Genomic DNA, 14,312 nt, shown 5'->3' with positions numbered 1-14,312 from the left:
CCCGCCCCTGGGGAAAAGCCGGTTAGACAGGTTTCGTTGGAAGGAAAAGGCATTCGCCTCGTCAGAAGTCACTATCAAGTCCCATTCCTCTCAGGTGATGGATTCTACCCTGCCACTCCCCGCAGTCCCCTTTCCTTATCCCTGCTCTTTGGGGCCCCTTATACCAGGTTTAGGACCCCCTCTTGATAGGTTTTGTTTTGTGTATATAACACGTTACACTTATTTAATCCTGTGAAAGCTATAATGAGACAGACGTATTATGAGTGTGAGTTTCTTAGGGGGCCAGAGAGCAAATCACGAGAATGTTGCGTGTAGAATAACCCAAAGGGTTGGAAGTGTGGCTCCCTATGAGATTAGAGTGCTAGCAGAAAGAAAACGACTGACCATTGTAAGGGAGGGAAAATTCTCTACCTACCCTCTTTGGGTCTTCAACAGGGTCCAGAAATTAAACTGACATAAGACAGACAAACAGGAGAAATGCATACAAGTTTTATTAAATTTTTTAAAAAACATGTATGTGAGAACCTCGGCAAGAGAATGAGCACTCAAAGAATGACCAGAACGGAACGCTTTATACCTTGTAGACAACGAATCACGTTTTGAGACAGAGGGTTTGGGTCAGGGGTAGCAAACTGTGGAAGAATGACTAGGAAGATAAACATTAGTGTAACGAGGTTGGTTTGCACAGGTTTCTCAGCCTGATTCCCCATCTCTGGTGATAAGACTGTTTTTCTTCCTCCTGGTAGAGGGAGGGCACCTTTTCCCAGGAGAGCTTTATCTCCTGTCAGGAAGAATTCAGGAAAGTCGCAGTGACCCTCTTGCACCTGCTGTTTCTCAAGCTCCTTTAATTTAATCAGTATGCCACTTGTAGGGTGTTTATTTTGGAGTGACATGCTCTGAACTTCATTTCCTCTGTCTGAAAATTCCTTAGATGTTTCTCATAAAAGCTGCATTCGTGGTTGTGGAAAGAATTGGGTTAGCAACCAAGTGGGGAGGGATCTATCTGCAAAGGAAAAGAAGAGCATAGATTAGAATAAGAATAAATAGGAAATGACAAATCCAAGCACATTTCCTCATGCCCTCATTAAATCAGTCTCTTGTCCCCGGAAATAGGTCAGTCCAACAGAATGGCTGGACCTCCTTGATCTGATGGAGGACGTTTATCTTGTCTTTCAAAGGGTCAGGTTAGACACAATTTGTCCCAAGCAGTTGACACAGAAGAAGCATTGTTCAGTAATGATTGCATACGCTTCTCCTTTTGGACTGTCAGTGTGTCCAGGGCGAGGTACCTTTGGAGTATAACAGAGCCTAAATAATCAAATTCTCATAGAATGGCTTCCAGTGTTTGTGTGGTGATACTGAACTCTTGTTCCATTTCTGTGGAAAGATTTAGAACAGCCTTTCCAACTCGTAAGTTCCAAAGCCTGGGAAAAGGGAGGTCAATATTCATAAAAACTTAGAATTGTGATATACAAGCCAGTTTTCTGTAACATCATGTCTAGTATATTTATGTGGCTCTATTTTATGATCAAAGGAACCCAAGTTTGTAATTTGGCTGGCATTTAAGGTGGAGTACCTGGTTATAGAGAGTGTCAGGAATCTGAGTTCACATCCTCTTGACCATCTAGGTGGAACTCTTTATTACCTTATCATCACCTAAGATACAAAGACCAGCATTGTTCATGGATAAGGTCAGAATGAAACTTGTGACTTACTAAGTTGGGGTTTGGTGATCTTGTCACCTGTCATGTGGTGACCTGCCCATTTCCATCTTCCGTGTATCCCTGTCAGTCTATAGGAGTAGAACAGATTGTGAAAGATCAGATAGAAGAGGCCTGCAATTAGGCTTTAGCAGCTGTAAGGCTTGGTTTTGTTACGTGACCAGGTGAGTGCAAATTTTGGGGTTCCCAATGTGTAATTTTTGGCCTTCGGTGGTTCAGCTGCTCCTGGGTTACACAAGGGTGGCTTTGGAGCCTGCCATGAAATCTGGTGGTTTCGCAGGTGTTGATAGCATTAAGAGTCAGTAATGAGACCATTTCTGACCTTCATGAGAGGCTTGAGGATGCTACCTGTGGAATCAGACCACAAGCTTTGGTTGTAATATTCCCTTGGTATGTCATGTGGGAAAAGTTCAGTACCATCGCGATTTTCAGTGCAAAGGGAAAAAAAAAGTCTTTTCTAATGTCTGAGCAAAGGATAGTCCTTGAGCTTCCACAGAGATTTTTCCATGTACAACCAACTCACAAAAAGAGAAGAATGATAATTTTTTTGGCCATAGGTGCCATAACCTGTCATGCGTCCATTTTCCAGAGTTGGTCCACCAGTTGGTCTTCTTGGCAGGAATAAAAATTAATTTCAGGTTCTTTTGCATGATCTAGATGTTGACATTACCAAAACCCAGAGTGATTAGTTAATGTGGCCGGGGTTTGGAAAAGTGGTTAAGGGGTGGTCAGGTCTGTGCATAACCTACTGAGGGAACAGTAAGAGTTAGTAAGTGAGAACCAGTTTGAAGGACAGCCTTCAAAGGGATCAGAGGGAAAGTATGTTAGACTGAGACAATCAGACTCCAGTCAGCCTCTTTTTTCTTTTCTTTTTTTTTTTTTTTTTTAAGATTTTAAAGTAATATCTACACCCAACTGTGCTCCACAGTACTGAGCCATCCAGGCGCCTCTCCAATCAGCCTTTTAGTAATTGGCTAACGATAGGGGAAGCTTTGTTAAAAGGAAGATATTTTTTTCTCTTTTTCATTTTCCTCTGGGAGTAGGAAGACCCAGTGGGGGAGAAAATAAGTGGAAGTGAAGTTTCTTGATCAGTGATCTTGAGAAAAGCTGTCTACTACATGATTTTGTCTGCTTATAAGACCTGGGAATTTGCCTGGGAAATCCTTACTTTAAGCTCACCTTAGGAATGGTCTTCCAATTGTCCTGGGAGTGCTGATCCTGGTCTAACTTGGCAGGGCTTGTGTGAATCCAGAAGGATTTTTCGTTTATTTTGATAGCAGTGTGAGCCGTTAGTAGTTCTTTATAAAGGTCTTCTCAGTGAGGTGATAATGTGTGTGCTCCTCTAGAAACATCAATGTACATCTAGTCTTCTGGTCAAAAGGGATGGCAAAGCTTGCCAGTCAGCAGAGCCCATGCCATTTTTACCTGTTGATGATATGCTCCGTTTATACTAGTTAGTTCTTGTATATAGCTAGTCATAGTGACATGGAGAACAAAGGCAAAAGAGTTGTAGATAAAATTAAATCGCTTTACAACTTGCAGTCCATTCACAAATTCTTGAGGCAGGCAGAGTAGGACACTCCTCAAGGAACCCACAACTGCGGTAAGGTTAGTGCTATGCTAGGGGCAAAAGCAGCCTTAGCTTGACATTAGTCAGACCTCCAGGATCCTTTAAGTCTTCTTTAATATATGAAAATCTTTTTGGAAACTTCCTGTATCTCTCCCTCTTCCAACTTGAAGTATATATTCAGTCATTGTTTACAATCACATTGCAGCTCTTGTTTGCCCACGGGCCCTGTCCCTTGCCATAATAAAAACATATTTTTGCACTGTCTCAAGATTTATTTTTGACCGTTCGCTCCTCGCCCACATCAAATCAATAGCACGTTTTTCACTTACACCCCCTATAATATTCACTCAATCAAGGAATAGAAGGTTTAGAGATGCCAGTAGGAATAGGGTGACCAAACAGTATTTCAACAGATGTTATGTTTTCTATTTGGCGTATTCCAGATGTTATAAGGTTCAGAGGTTAGTGCTCCTGGACATTAAATCCAGTTTCTTGACAGATTATTTCTGAAGTCCTTTTGATGTTTGGATTTTTATGGTCTGTTTGCCATGAGGATTAGGCATGATACAGAGTGTGAAATTTTAGCGAGTACCCCAAAGTTTTGCAAATGGTTAATTTCTGTTGTAAAATTAGTTCCTTCATCTGACCCAATACATAAAGGAATGCCCAAACAAGGAATAATTTCAGTTACTAATTCTTCACCACTGTTGGGGCATTGGTACTTCTGGCTGGGTAACATTCAGTCCACCCACTAAATACACAGATGATAACTAAATAGTGGGAATAGCTTGATACTGGAGATAAATCTATGGAATCCATTTTGGGATTCCACAAGGGGCAGTGTGGGCCTTGGAGGATTTCCTGAGGTATGTTGGTTTCATCCAGAAACTTGGTGAGATTAATAAGTAGTAGTACACTGGGAGATAATTTGGTTAGAAAATTTGTGGATGCTAAGGGAGAATGAATTAGTTCCTTAACTATCTCCCATCTACCCATATGTCCCATCTGATGGGAAATAAATACAAGCCAAAAGGTCAAAAGAAAGGGGACCGCAGGAAGTCTGTTTGACCCAATGTATAATCTATTTGTTTGTCACCCTTTTGTATACCTTTGTCTTTTTCAATATTGTAGGGTATTTGCCTGAATAGTTAATAATATCAGTCAGGGATAAAGGCAGGTTTATAAATTGGGTGGAAAAAGGGAAGGGGTTCTATTTTGGGCTGCATATTTAGCAGCCTTGTCAGTCCTATTGTTCCCTGGACTTATAGTATGCCAATTTTAGGCTGTGTATTTTGGGGTGACATGCTCTGAACTCCTTCACTATACTGCCTGAATTTTCCCTCATGACTCCAATTTTAAATATTTTCTCCCTTGTCACATTACGAACCTTGGATTATTCAGAAAACACAGGTATGTATTAGTGGTTCTTTTAGTGTGATGTGAATGAAGATATGACTGTGTACCACTAAATCTTCATAAAACTTCTTCGAAGCTGTGATTACTCTATTTTATAGAATTTGAAAATGAGACACAAAAGGAGTACATAGTCTAAGGTTACTAAAAAAAATTATAAAGCTTAAAATTGATTCCAAATTCAGCATTTTTAATGCTGTTCTATAGATGTTCAACCTTGCTCTAATTTACCTCCAAATCTGTTACAAAGACAGTATACTACCTTAAAGAAAAATATCATTGTCCTTTCGCTTTGTAGATTCTGGGAATGAGAAGACCATTGCCTGAAAAGTAGCTAAACTGTGTGTTGTAACCCAGATTATAGGCTGGTAGTAGATTGATGGTAAGCGACATGGAAGCTTTACAAAAATTAGTGGAGACAAGTAAACTACTGCCCATGCAAATGATGGACGTATTCTTCTCAGTGGCAAGGTTGAATCAATTGCTTCTATTTATTGAAAAGGATTGATAAAAATTACTGAAATTATTAGAAATAGCTTGAAATGGTTTTAAATTTGTCCTTGGATGGGGCACCTGGGTGGCTCAGTGGGTTGAAGCCTCTGCCTTCGGCTCAGGTCATGATCTCAGGGTCCTGGGATCGAGCCCTGCATTGGGCTCTCTGCTCAGCAGGGAGCCTGCTTCCCCCCACCTCTCTCTGTCTGCCTCTCTGCCTACTCTCTGCCTACTTGTGACCTCTGTCTGTCAAATAAATAAATAAAATCTTTAAAAAAAAATAAATTTGTCCTTGGCAAAGAGTCACATACTCATCTGTGAGAGATGTTGGTACTAGAGTCTGACCTCTTGTGTCAGGTAGGTCTGTCACATTTGGGAGAGCAAATAATGCAAACAGGGAAGGGTCACTTGGACTAAATTCATTTGAAAGAGCCTGTCACCTCTTCTGGCTTCACCCTTGTTAAAATTCCAGTAATTCTTGGTTATTCCACGTGACAGAACTGAATATGGACTATGTGGTAGAATTTGCGATATCCTTAAATTAAAAATTTAATTTCAAAGAAAGTACTTTACTGAAATCCAGGTACACTGTTAGTGAGGTAGGAACTCAGCATTTTCCCCACCCCCTTAAACTTTTCTGCCTGATATGTCCAAGTGAAAAAGATGCACCAGAAACCATGAAATGAGTTATTACACTGCAACCATGATCCAGCACGTTCAAAATACTGTCAACACAGTTTATTTGACTGGAGCTAGGGTAGTGAAGATAGGGTATGAGAATGCCTTAACAATCAGATCAAAGCTAGATATTTTTAGGAAGACATTCTAAACTTCTGAAGTTCAAGTGCATTCAGTTCTTAAGAGGGAGGTGATAAACTATGCTTTAGCCTAAGGTGATAATACAGATTTCTTCAGGCAGCTGTCAAATTAGTATGTCCACATAATAAATCATCCATGTCTAGGAACTCATCATTCTAGGAATTAAACTAATTTTATAGAGTAACCTCCCCAACAGTAAAAAAACTTTGCTAATTTTCATCTGTAAACATGGTTTTTTCTTAAGTTATCCCTTTCTTATCTTCATTCCATTTTTGTCTACTTTCCAAATTGAATGAGCATTCCAATAACCCTGTTGATTGGTACAGCAAGTTATTTCTCTGTCTTCTGGGAATTTTATCCATTTTTTTTTTTTTTCTCTTCCATCATCATTGCTATACACTTCTATTATACTTTTCTCTGAGAATTGCATCATCATCATAGCTAATTGCTATTTGTTGCAGCTTCCCTTTTATCTTCATCTTGGCCTACATCAGCTGCCGTCCATGTATCCCACCATTAATCTACCTCCACCCTACTTAGCCAACCTCCTGTCCAGTAGACACCCTTTGTTCCAGCCAGATTGCTGTCTTCCGTCTTTTTCATGGAAACTGTTCTCTTCCTGGCCTTTGGGCTTTGGTGCCTGTTATTCTCATTAACCTGTAATGCTTCTCTACCCATCCTTTTTCAATTCAGATGTCAACTTCATAAAGTTTCCCTCTAGAATTCACATTGATCTCTCCATTCTCAGTATATCTAACATACTAGCTGTGAAAACTTCACGTTTGTCTCTATTTTGTATACCAAGTTTTCTTCTTGGGGAGAGGGTTATCTTCTCAAGATCAAGGCAGTGAAGTATTCCATACTTTTCTTCTTCTTCTTCTTTTTTTTAAACCTTCCTCTGCATTAGTTACTACTCTCTGCATTGTGTAATAGCCACCTATGGATGAGGCTATCTCCTGGGCTGGTCATTTTTCAAAATTTTCTACCTTCAACTCAAAAAACAGCAGAATTTTCTTGAGATTGTCTGGCACATTGTCTTGTTTTATAGCACAATGTTATGTAAGTTTTTCCCCCTATTAGAGTACTAGGTATCCTTTAGAAGCGAAACTATACTTTTACCATCTTTGTAGCTTCCCCAGTCCCTCAAACAGTACCTTGAACACAGAAACAATAAAATATTTATTCAATTATATTTTGTTGTATTCTGCAAACATTATTACAATCCTGGTCAAAAAATACTTGTTGAATAACCTCTGGTGTAACATAATATTATAATGATACCACTAAGATATGTTACTACTTATCTACTACTCTCAGTGGGGATACTTTCTGAGGTTTTTTGTTTTGTCTTGTTTTCAAGTATTAGTAATAGGTATGCACTAACCCATTCCCCCCTTCTGAATTTCTTGGCTTTAATTTAAATAAATACTCTTTGAATGCCTCCCGAGTGTCAGGCACTGTCTGAGGAGCCATAGGAGGTGGGGCAATAGTCATTCAATTCATTAGAGGCACTGACTGAGGACATTTAACAGAACTGTGGGATATTCAAACACTCTGTCCCAGAGCCCGGAGAGGTTCTGCATTATGGTTTTGGTGTTAGGAAGGCTAAGCAGGGTTGGCTGTTGAACAAACTACCTACCCTCTTCTACCTACATACATGTGCACACTTCAATCATAAAAGCTCAGTTTTGTGTATTTAAATTTTAGGGTTTCGTAGAAGATTTCATTTCAAAATAAAGAAGGGATTCTGCTGCTTTTTAAAAGTTTAAAAACAACTTCAGTAGGGCCAGGCTTAAATTGGTAAGCATAGATGATAAGATATTGACATCTACAATCTTGAAATCTCATTATGCTAATCAACTGAGTGACCAACCTGTTTTTGTTTTATTGAAAGGTGTTGGAAGGAACAGTCATTGAGGGTGAAGATTGACAGGTTAGTCAACACATGAAAAGTCTTCCCTCATAAAGTTATATAATAGGCATCCAAGAGTAGACATGATGACCTTAACCTAGGCGTGAATAGAATAACAGTGTTAAGTAAATGGATGCAAAGGTGATAACTGCTATATGTAAAATGTTAACCAGATTAGACTTATTTTGTAAATATGAAAAATGTCAGCATATTAACAGCAGTTATCTCTGGAAGATGGGATCACAGATCATTTTATTCTTTGTGCTTTTTCCTGTTTTCCAAATCATCTCAGTACAAATGCATTAGAAGTTGGGAACACTGCATAAAAACTAATGATGTATTTTCTGGTGACTAATGTAACACAATAAAAAATAAATAAATAAAAAGAAGTTGGGAAGAAAGTTTTTTGAAAATAGTAAGTTAAAAAAAAACAAGAGATAGTCTATTTAACTGTCTCTCGCACGCGCACACTCTCTCTCTCTCTTTTAAGATTTTATTTATTTATTTGTCACAGAGAGAGAGCACAAAAACACAAGCAGGGGGCACCTGGGTGGCTCAGTGGGTTAAGCCTCTGCCTTCAGCTCAGGTCATGATCGCAGGGTCTTGGGATCGAACCCCACATCAGGCTCTCTGCTCCGCAGGGAGCCTGCTTCCCCCTCTCTCTCTGCCTGCTTCTCTGCCTGCTTGTGATCTCTGTCTATCAATTAAATAAACAAAATCTTTAAAAAAAGAAAAAAAAAAGAAAAGAAAATGCTGAATCAAAATATATGAAGAGGATAAAGACCAAATTAAAGGGAAATATAGCGGGTTCTACAGTAATAGAAACTTCCATACCCTACTTTCATTAATGGGTAAAACATCTAGACAGAAGATCAGTAAGAAAATGCAGGTCTTGGAGCAGCTGTGTGACTCGGCCAGTTAAGCACCTGACTCTTGATTTCCGCTCAGGTGATGATCTTGGGATCATGAGATTGAGCCCCATGTCAGGCTCCTAGCTCAGTATGGAGTCTGCTTGAGATTCTCTCTCCTCTGCCCCAACCCCCACTGATTCTCTCTCTCTAAAATACATAAATAAAATCTTAAAAGAGAGAGAGAGAGAAAATCAGGGTCTTGAACAACACTATAAATCATCAGACCTAACAGACATATATGGGATATTCCATTCAACTGTACTACATCAGTTGGTGACCCAGGCAGAGTAAAATATTCTATTGACTTCAGAAAATGGGAAGAATGAGTTCATGAAATTTTCAACATTGCCAAGTCACAGAGTAATCCTACACAAATTCCAGCTCAAAATAAGTGAGGAGGCTGTTGCTGGTTTAATAATGCTCATTCAGTTGCTTTATTCTGCCCTTCCTAAACTAGCAGATTGGAGCCCTCACAGAATGTGCTAGTTAGGCCCTTTATATCATAAATCCCAGAAATCCACTAAATGTAACTCCAGAGCTATTTTAATACTGTCTTGGGTCCGAGGACCCAAACCCAAGGCTCTTCCTCTACTGAATATCCTATAAGACATACTTAGAATGGCACAGTCCCTCACTTCTTTCAAGATGTTGCTCAAACATCACCTGCTCGGGTTATATCCTTGAATATCCCATTTAAAACTGTATCCCCAGGGGCGCCTGGGTGGCTCAGTGGGTTAAAGCCTCTGCCTTCGCTCGGGTGATGATCTCAGGGTCCTGGGATCGAGCCCCGCATGGGGCTCTCTGCTCAGCAGGGAGCCTGCTTTCCTTCCTCTCTCTGCCTGCCTCTCTGCCTAATTGTGATCTCTGTCTGTCAAATAAATAAAATCTTAAAAAAAAAATAAAACTGTATCCCCAGTGTCACCTGAGGCAGCCCCCATCCTGCTTCCTGGGTTTATTTTCTCATCTAATGTACCATATATTTATTTATGCCATCTAATGTACGATATATTTTACTTCTTGTATATTATCCATATCCCCTCCATGAAGACATAGATTTGTTTTGTTTTGTTTTTTTCACTATTGTATCTCTAACAGCTAGATCAGCACCCAGATATAATAAATGTTCAATTAATATTTGCTGGATGATATTTTGGAAGAAAATTTACTTAAAACCACATTAAGTTAAATTGAATCTGGACTCTAGAACACATAAGCTCTAGAACCAGACTGCTTGGGTTCAAATCCTGGTACAGCCACTTACTGGGTATTGACCTTAGCCAAGTTATATAACCGCTCTCTACCTCAGTTTCCTCATCTGTAATATGAGGATAGTAATACTAGTTCTTATTGCACAGAGTTGTTCTGAGGATTAACATGAGCAGATACTCTTTTAAAAATATTATATTTATTTATTTGTGAGAGAGAGCACAAACAAGGGGAGTAGCAGGCAGAGGAAGAAGCAGGGTCTCTCCTGAGCAGGGAACTCAATTTGGGACTCTGTGACTCAATCTCAGGACCCTGGGATCATGACCTGAGCTGAAGGCAGATGCTTAATCAAGTGAGCCACTCAGGCATCCCAATGTGAACTGATTTTTATAAAGCACTTTGAACAATACCTAGCATATTATAAACATCATCATGTGTTAACTTGTAGTGGTAGTAAGAACTGCATTGAATACATCTGAATTAGTGCTGAGTTCTGTGCATAAAACATTTGTTTGTTTAGATTTTGCAGTGTCCTCTTTGTATTTTAGAGCAGATTTGGATTTTGAAGATTTTGTAGACCCTGGGAACTAGCCTTTTCATGTATTATTACAGATGAAAATAAGAATGAACAGAATCTTGGATGGAAGTTAGGCATCTTGGAATTCCTGAAAGGCCATATAATCAGACATTTTAGGAAAAAAGAGCCCAAAAGAAAATATAATTCAAGATATTGTCTGTGCCTATGAGAGGCTACACTATTTCTCTGTAACAACTTCACTGTTGTTTGTATTTTCTCAGTGTCCATGTTCTACCTCTAAATTTTAACCTTTGAAGGTAGTGCTCTATGGAAATAAAATAGATTTGTCTTATTTACCACTAAAACTCATGTCACATCTGTTACATGGTAGGTGCTTAATTCATATTTGGTTAAAGAAATATGTACTCTTGGCCACCTGGGGTCCAAGGAAGCAATGGTGAACAAAGTTATACTTTTATCCACCAGAAGCAAGATTTTATTATTTCTGCCTCTAAGAACCTATGTTCATACCATTGTCTTCTATCCAGTTTTTTACTGGACTGCAGTCATGACTGCCCTTTGCCTCACAGCCTCTACCGTCTACGTTTTCCTCTGTGCCTTTGAACTTTATCCCATTATTACTAGCTGATGACTTTTTCTGTGTGTTGAAGTCAAATTTCCAAGGGAGAGACCCAAACTGGCTTAATTAAGTACTATTATTGGTCTTAGACAAAATTCTCATATTATAGGCAGCTCTCAAGTATTATAGATTGACTGCCCTTGGATCATCTGACCTAATTGATATGGCCAGAGTGGTGGAGGTCTGGTTCAGAATAAGGTTATCTGGGTATAAGGAATAGCTCGGGCCGATTCCCTCAGTACAGCCTCTGTGTATAGGTTCTCAGAGTACAGGATGGTGAAGGCTAGTTTGCTGAGGCCGAGGCTGTTCATCATGCCAACTATTCATTCAGTTACAATTATTAATGTTTACTATGATGTTAAAGGGGTATAGTGGGGAGATGTAATACTCAATCCTCGCTCCCCTAGACCTCCTAGACTAGTGGAAACAGTCAAGCAAATTGAATACAGAATAATGGTATGATACTGGTGAGCACATTGTGCTGTGGGACCACAAATGAACCACCAGTGGGAACTGGGAATGTGAAGTAAGCGCCATCTGCACTCAGGTTTTTCTGTTCTAAGGATGTGTTGACGAGAAGTCCTGTATCACATTTATGTCCTTTAATAACCCTTGTTATCTTGATATCTTGTATACAAATTTTTCTAAAGCAAAACTAAGAAATGGCATTAAGCATATACTCTTTCTGGGGCACCTGAGTGGCTCAGTGGGTTAAAGCCTCTGCCTTTGGCTCAGGTCATGATCCCAGGGTCCTGGGGTGGAGCCCCGCATTGGGCTCTCTGCTCAGCAGGGAGCTCACTTCCTCTTTGCTCTCTGCCTGCTTCTCTGCCTACTTGTGATCTCTGCCTTTCAAATAAATAGATAAAATCTTAAAAAAAAAAAAAAGCATATAGTTTTTCACATAAAGGACTTTTTCTTTTTAATTTTTTTTTAGCAATCTCTGCACCCAACATGAGGCTCAAACTCATGACCTCAAGATCAAGGGTTACATACTCTTCCTGCTGAGCCAGCTAGGTGCCCTGGACTTGTTTTTTTGTTTGTTTGGTTTGTTTTCAATATTTTATTTATTTATTTGACAGAGAGAGAGAGAGAGAGAGATCACAAGTAGGCAGAACAGCAGGCAGAGAGAGGGGGAAGCAGGTGTGGGGTTTGATCCCAGGATCCTGAGATCATGACCTGAGCCAAAGGCAGAGTCTTAACACACTGAGCCACCCAGGACTTCTGTTTTTGAGTGAAGCAACAGTCTTTGGCTCTCAGATATTTTCCCTGGGAGTGTAGTGAGTGTATCAGAATTGTTTGAAAGTATCCAGTTATAGCCCAGTAATCTAAGAGATGTGTTCATAAACTGGGCTGGGATCTGGGGAGAACTTCCTCATCCTCCTCCTGATTTCAGATTTCTGTTATTTTTCTCCCTTCATAGCAGTTCTAGCCAGTAATTACTGGATAGGTATTTATTTTTTTTATTATTTATTTATTTTATTTATTTTTTTTTTATTTTTTTTTTTAAAGATTTTATTTATTTATTTGACAGAGAGAGATCACAAGTAGGCAGAGAGGCAGGCAGAGAGAGAGGAGGAAGCAGGCTCCCTGCTGAGCAGAGAGCCCGATGCGGGACTCGATCCCAGGACCCTGAGATCATGACCTGAGCCGAAGGCAGCGGCTTAACCCACTGAGCCACCCAGGTGCCCTGGATAGGTATTTAAATTCCCTCTTTTTTTAAAAAATTTGAGTATAATTGACATATAATGCTACATTAGTTTCAGGTATACAACTTAGTGATTTGACAAGTTTATACATTAGGCTAAATTCCCTCTTTTCTTTCTGGTAATCTAGGTACTGTACAAGCGAGGGCTTGTGGTAACCCTTCATTGTGATAGAGTTCTCAGTAGGGGTAGATATTCTATGACGATATGCCCCCTGGAACACTATTCTTTTTTGGTGAATATTAATTTTCTCCATGTCCCCTAACTTTCTTCATCTTCTGCCACTGCCTTACTTTCTCTTTTTTTCCCAGTGAATTCTCCAGTAATGTCTGCTTCACCTGATAGCCTGAAGGTGGGTCATTGGAACTGAAAGTCATAGATATCTGTGGTATCACAGATAGATGCCTATCTATCACAGATAGATAAGGTGATATGACCTTACACATTAGCATACACTGAAAATAAAAGTACAAATCTCCTACTTGACCAGTTTTAAAGATGATGATGATATTCTGGCATTCAGACCTAAGATGAACCTGAGAATTGAATTCATTCGATGAAGTTCTTAATGACCTGGATATCTGTACTAATAGCGTTCATCATTGAATGTTTGATTTCGGGCACATAGTTTCTTCTTTAAAAATTGTTCTTTTTTTTTTTTTTTGTTAAACCAAGAAAAGCAGTTATAAGGGATTGTTCAGGGGGATAGAAAAGGTCCATCTTTTTAATACTTTAGTTTGGAAGTTAGAACTGTGGAATAATTATTGTTTTTTTGTTTTTTTTTTTTTTTTAAACAATGGTGTGTTTCAGGCATTGTTTTTTTTTTTTTCTTAAAGATTTTATTTATTTATTTGACAGAGAGAAATCACAAGTAGATAGAGAGGCAGGCAGAGAGAGACAGGGAAGCAGGCTCCCTGCTGAGCAGAGAGCCTGATGCGGGACTCGATCCCAGGACCCTGAGATTATGACCTGAGCCAAAGGCAGCAGCTTAACCCACTGAGCCACCCAGGCGCCCAATAATTATTGTTTTTAGCTGCAAAATATGTTCACTCAAACCATCCTGGGTCACCCTTTGGACATTGAAATGCAAAGACCCTGCATTGGAAGTCTTTGAAAGAGTTCACATCATTGACCAGTAGATGGCAGTCTTATACTATATTCAGAGAAAGCAAGGAACAGAAGGTAAAGAAACATTTCAGAAATTGTTTGAAGTATCCATTCACAGTGCCCTTCCTCCCTTACTGATTCCCCCCAAATTTCCTCCCACTTACTTTCTACCCCAGACAACTATCTTACCCATCCAATCACCTCTTTTTAGGTTCCCAGGGATCTCTTGCAGACCGTCTCTATTTGCTCACAAGAAGTATCTTTCACATTTATTCATAATCAGCTGACAGGAATAGGGCCA

The 14,312-nt window shown here is 39.5% G+C and overlaps 1 long non-coding RNA gene across 1 annotated transcript in view; it reads left to right on the top strand.

Annotated features, from left to right (window-relative positions):
• The first annotated feature begins 7 nt into the window (after positions 1–7).
• LOC309862946 overlaps positions 8–14,312 on the top strand; it is an 87,307-nt gene continuing 73,002 nt past the window's right edge. The window contains exon 1 of the long non-coding RNA XR_014310809.1: positions 8–94. This is a non-coding gene — a long non-coding RNA (uncharacterized lncRNA). The remainder of the gene's footprint in view (positions 95–14,312) is intronic.

This window comes from Mustela nivalis, assembly GCF_964662115.1.
Source record: "Mustela nivalis genome assembly, chromosome: 4".
In the NCBI taxonomy this organism is placed as follows: Eukaryota; Metazoa; Chordata; class Mammalia; order Carnivora; family Mustelidae; genus Mustela; species Mustela nivalis.
The sequence above is the reverse complement of the archived record's forward strand: the minus strand, read 5'-3'. Positions and strand labels throughout refer to the sequence as shown.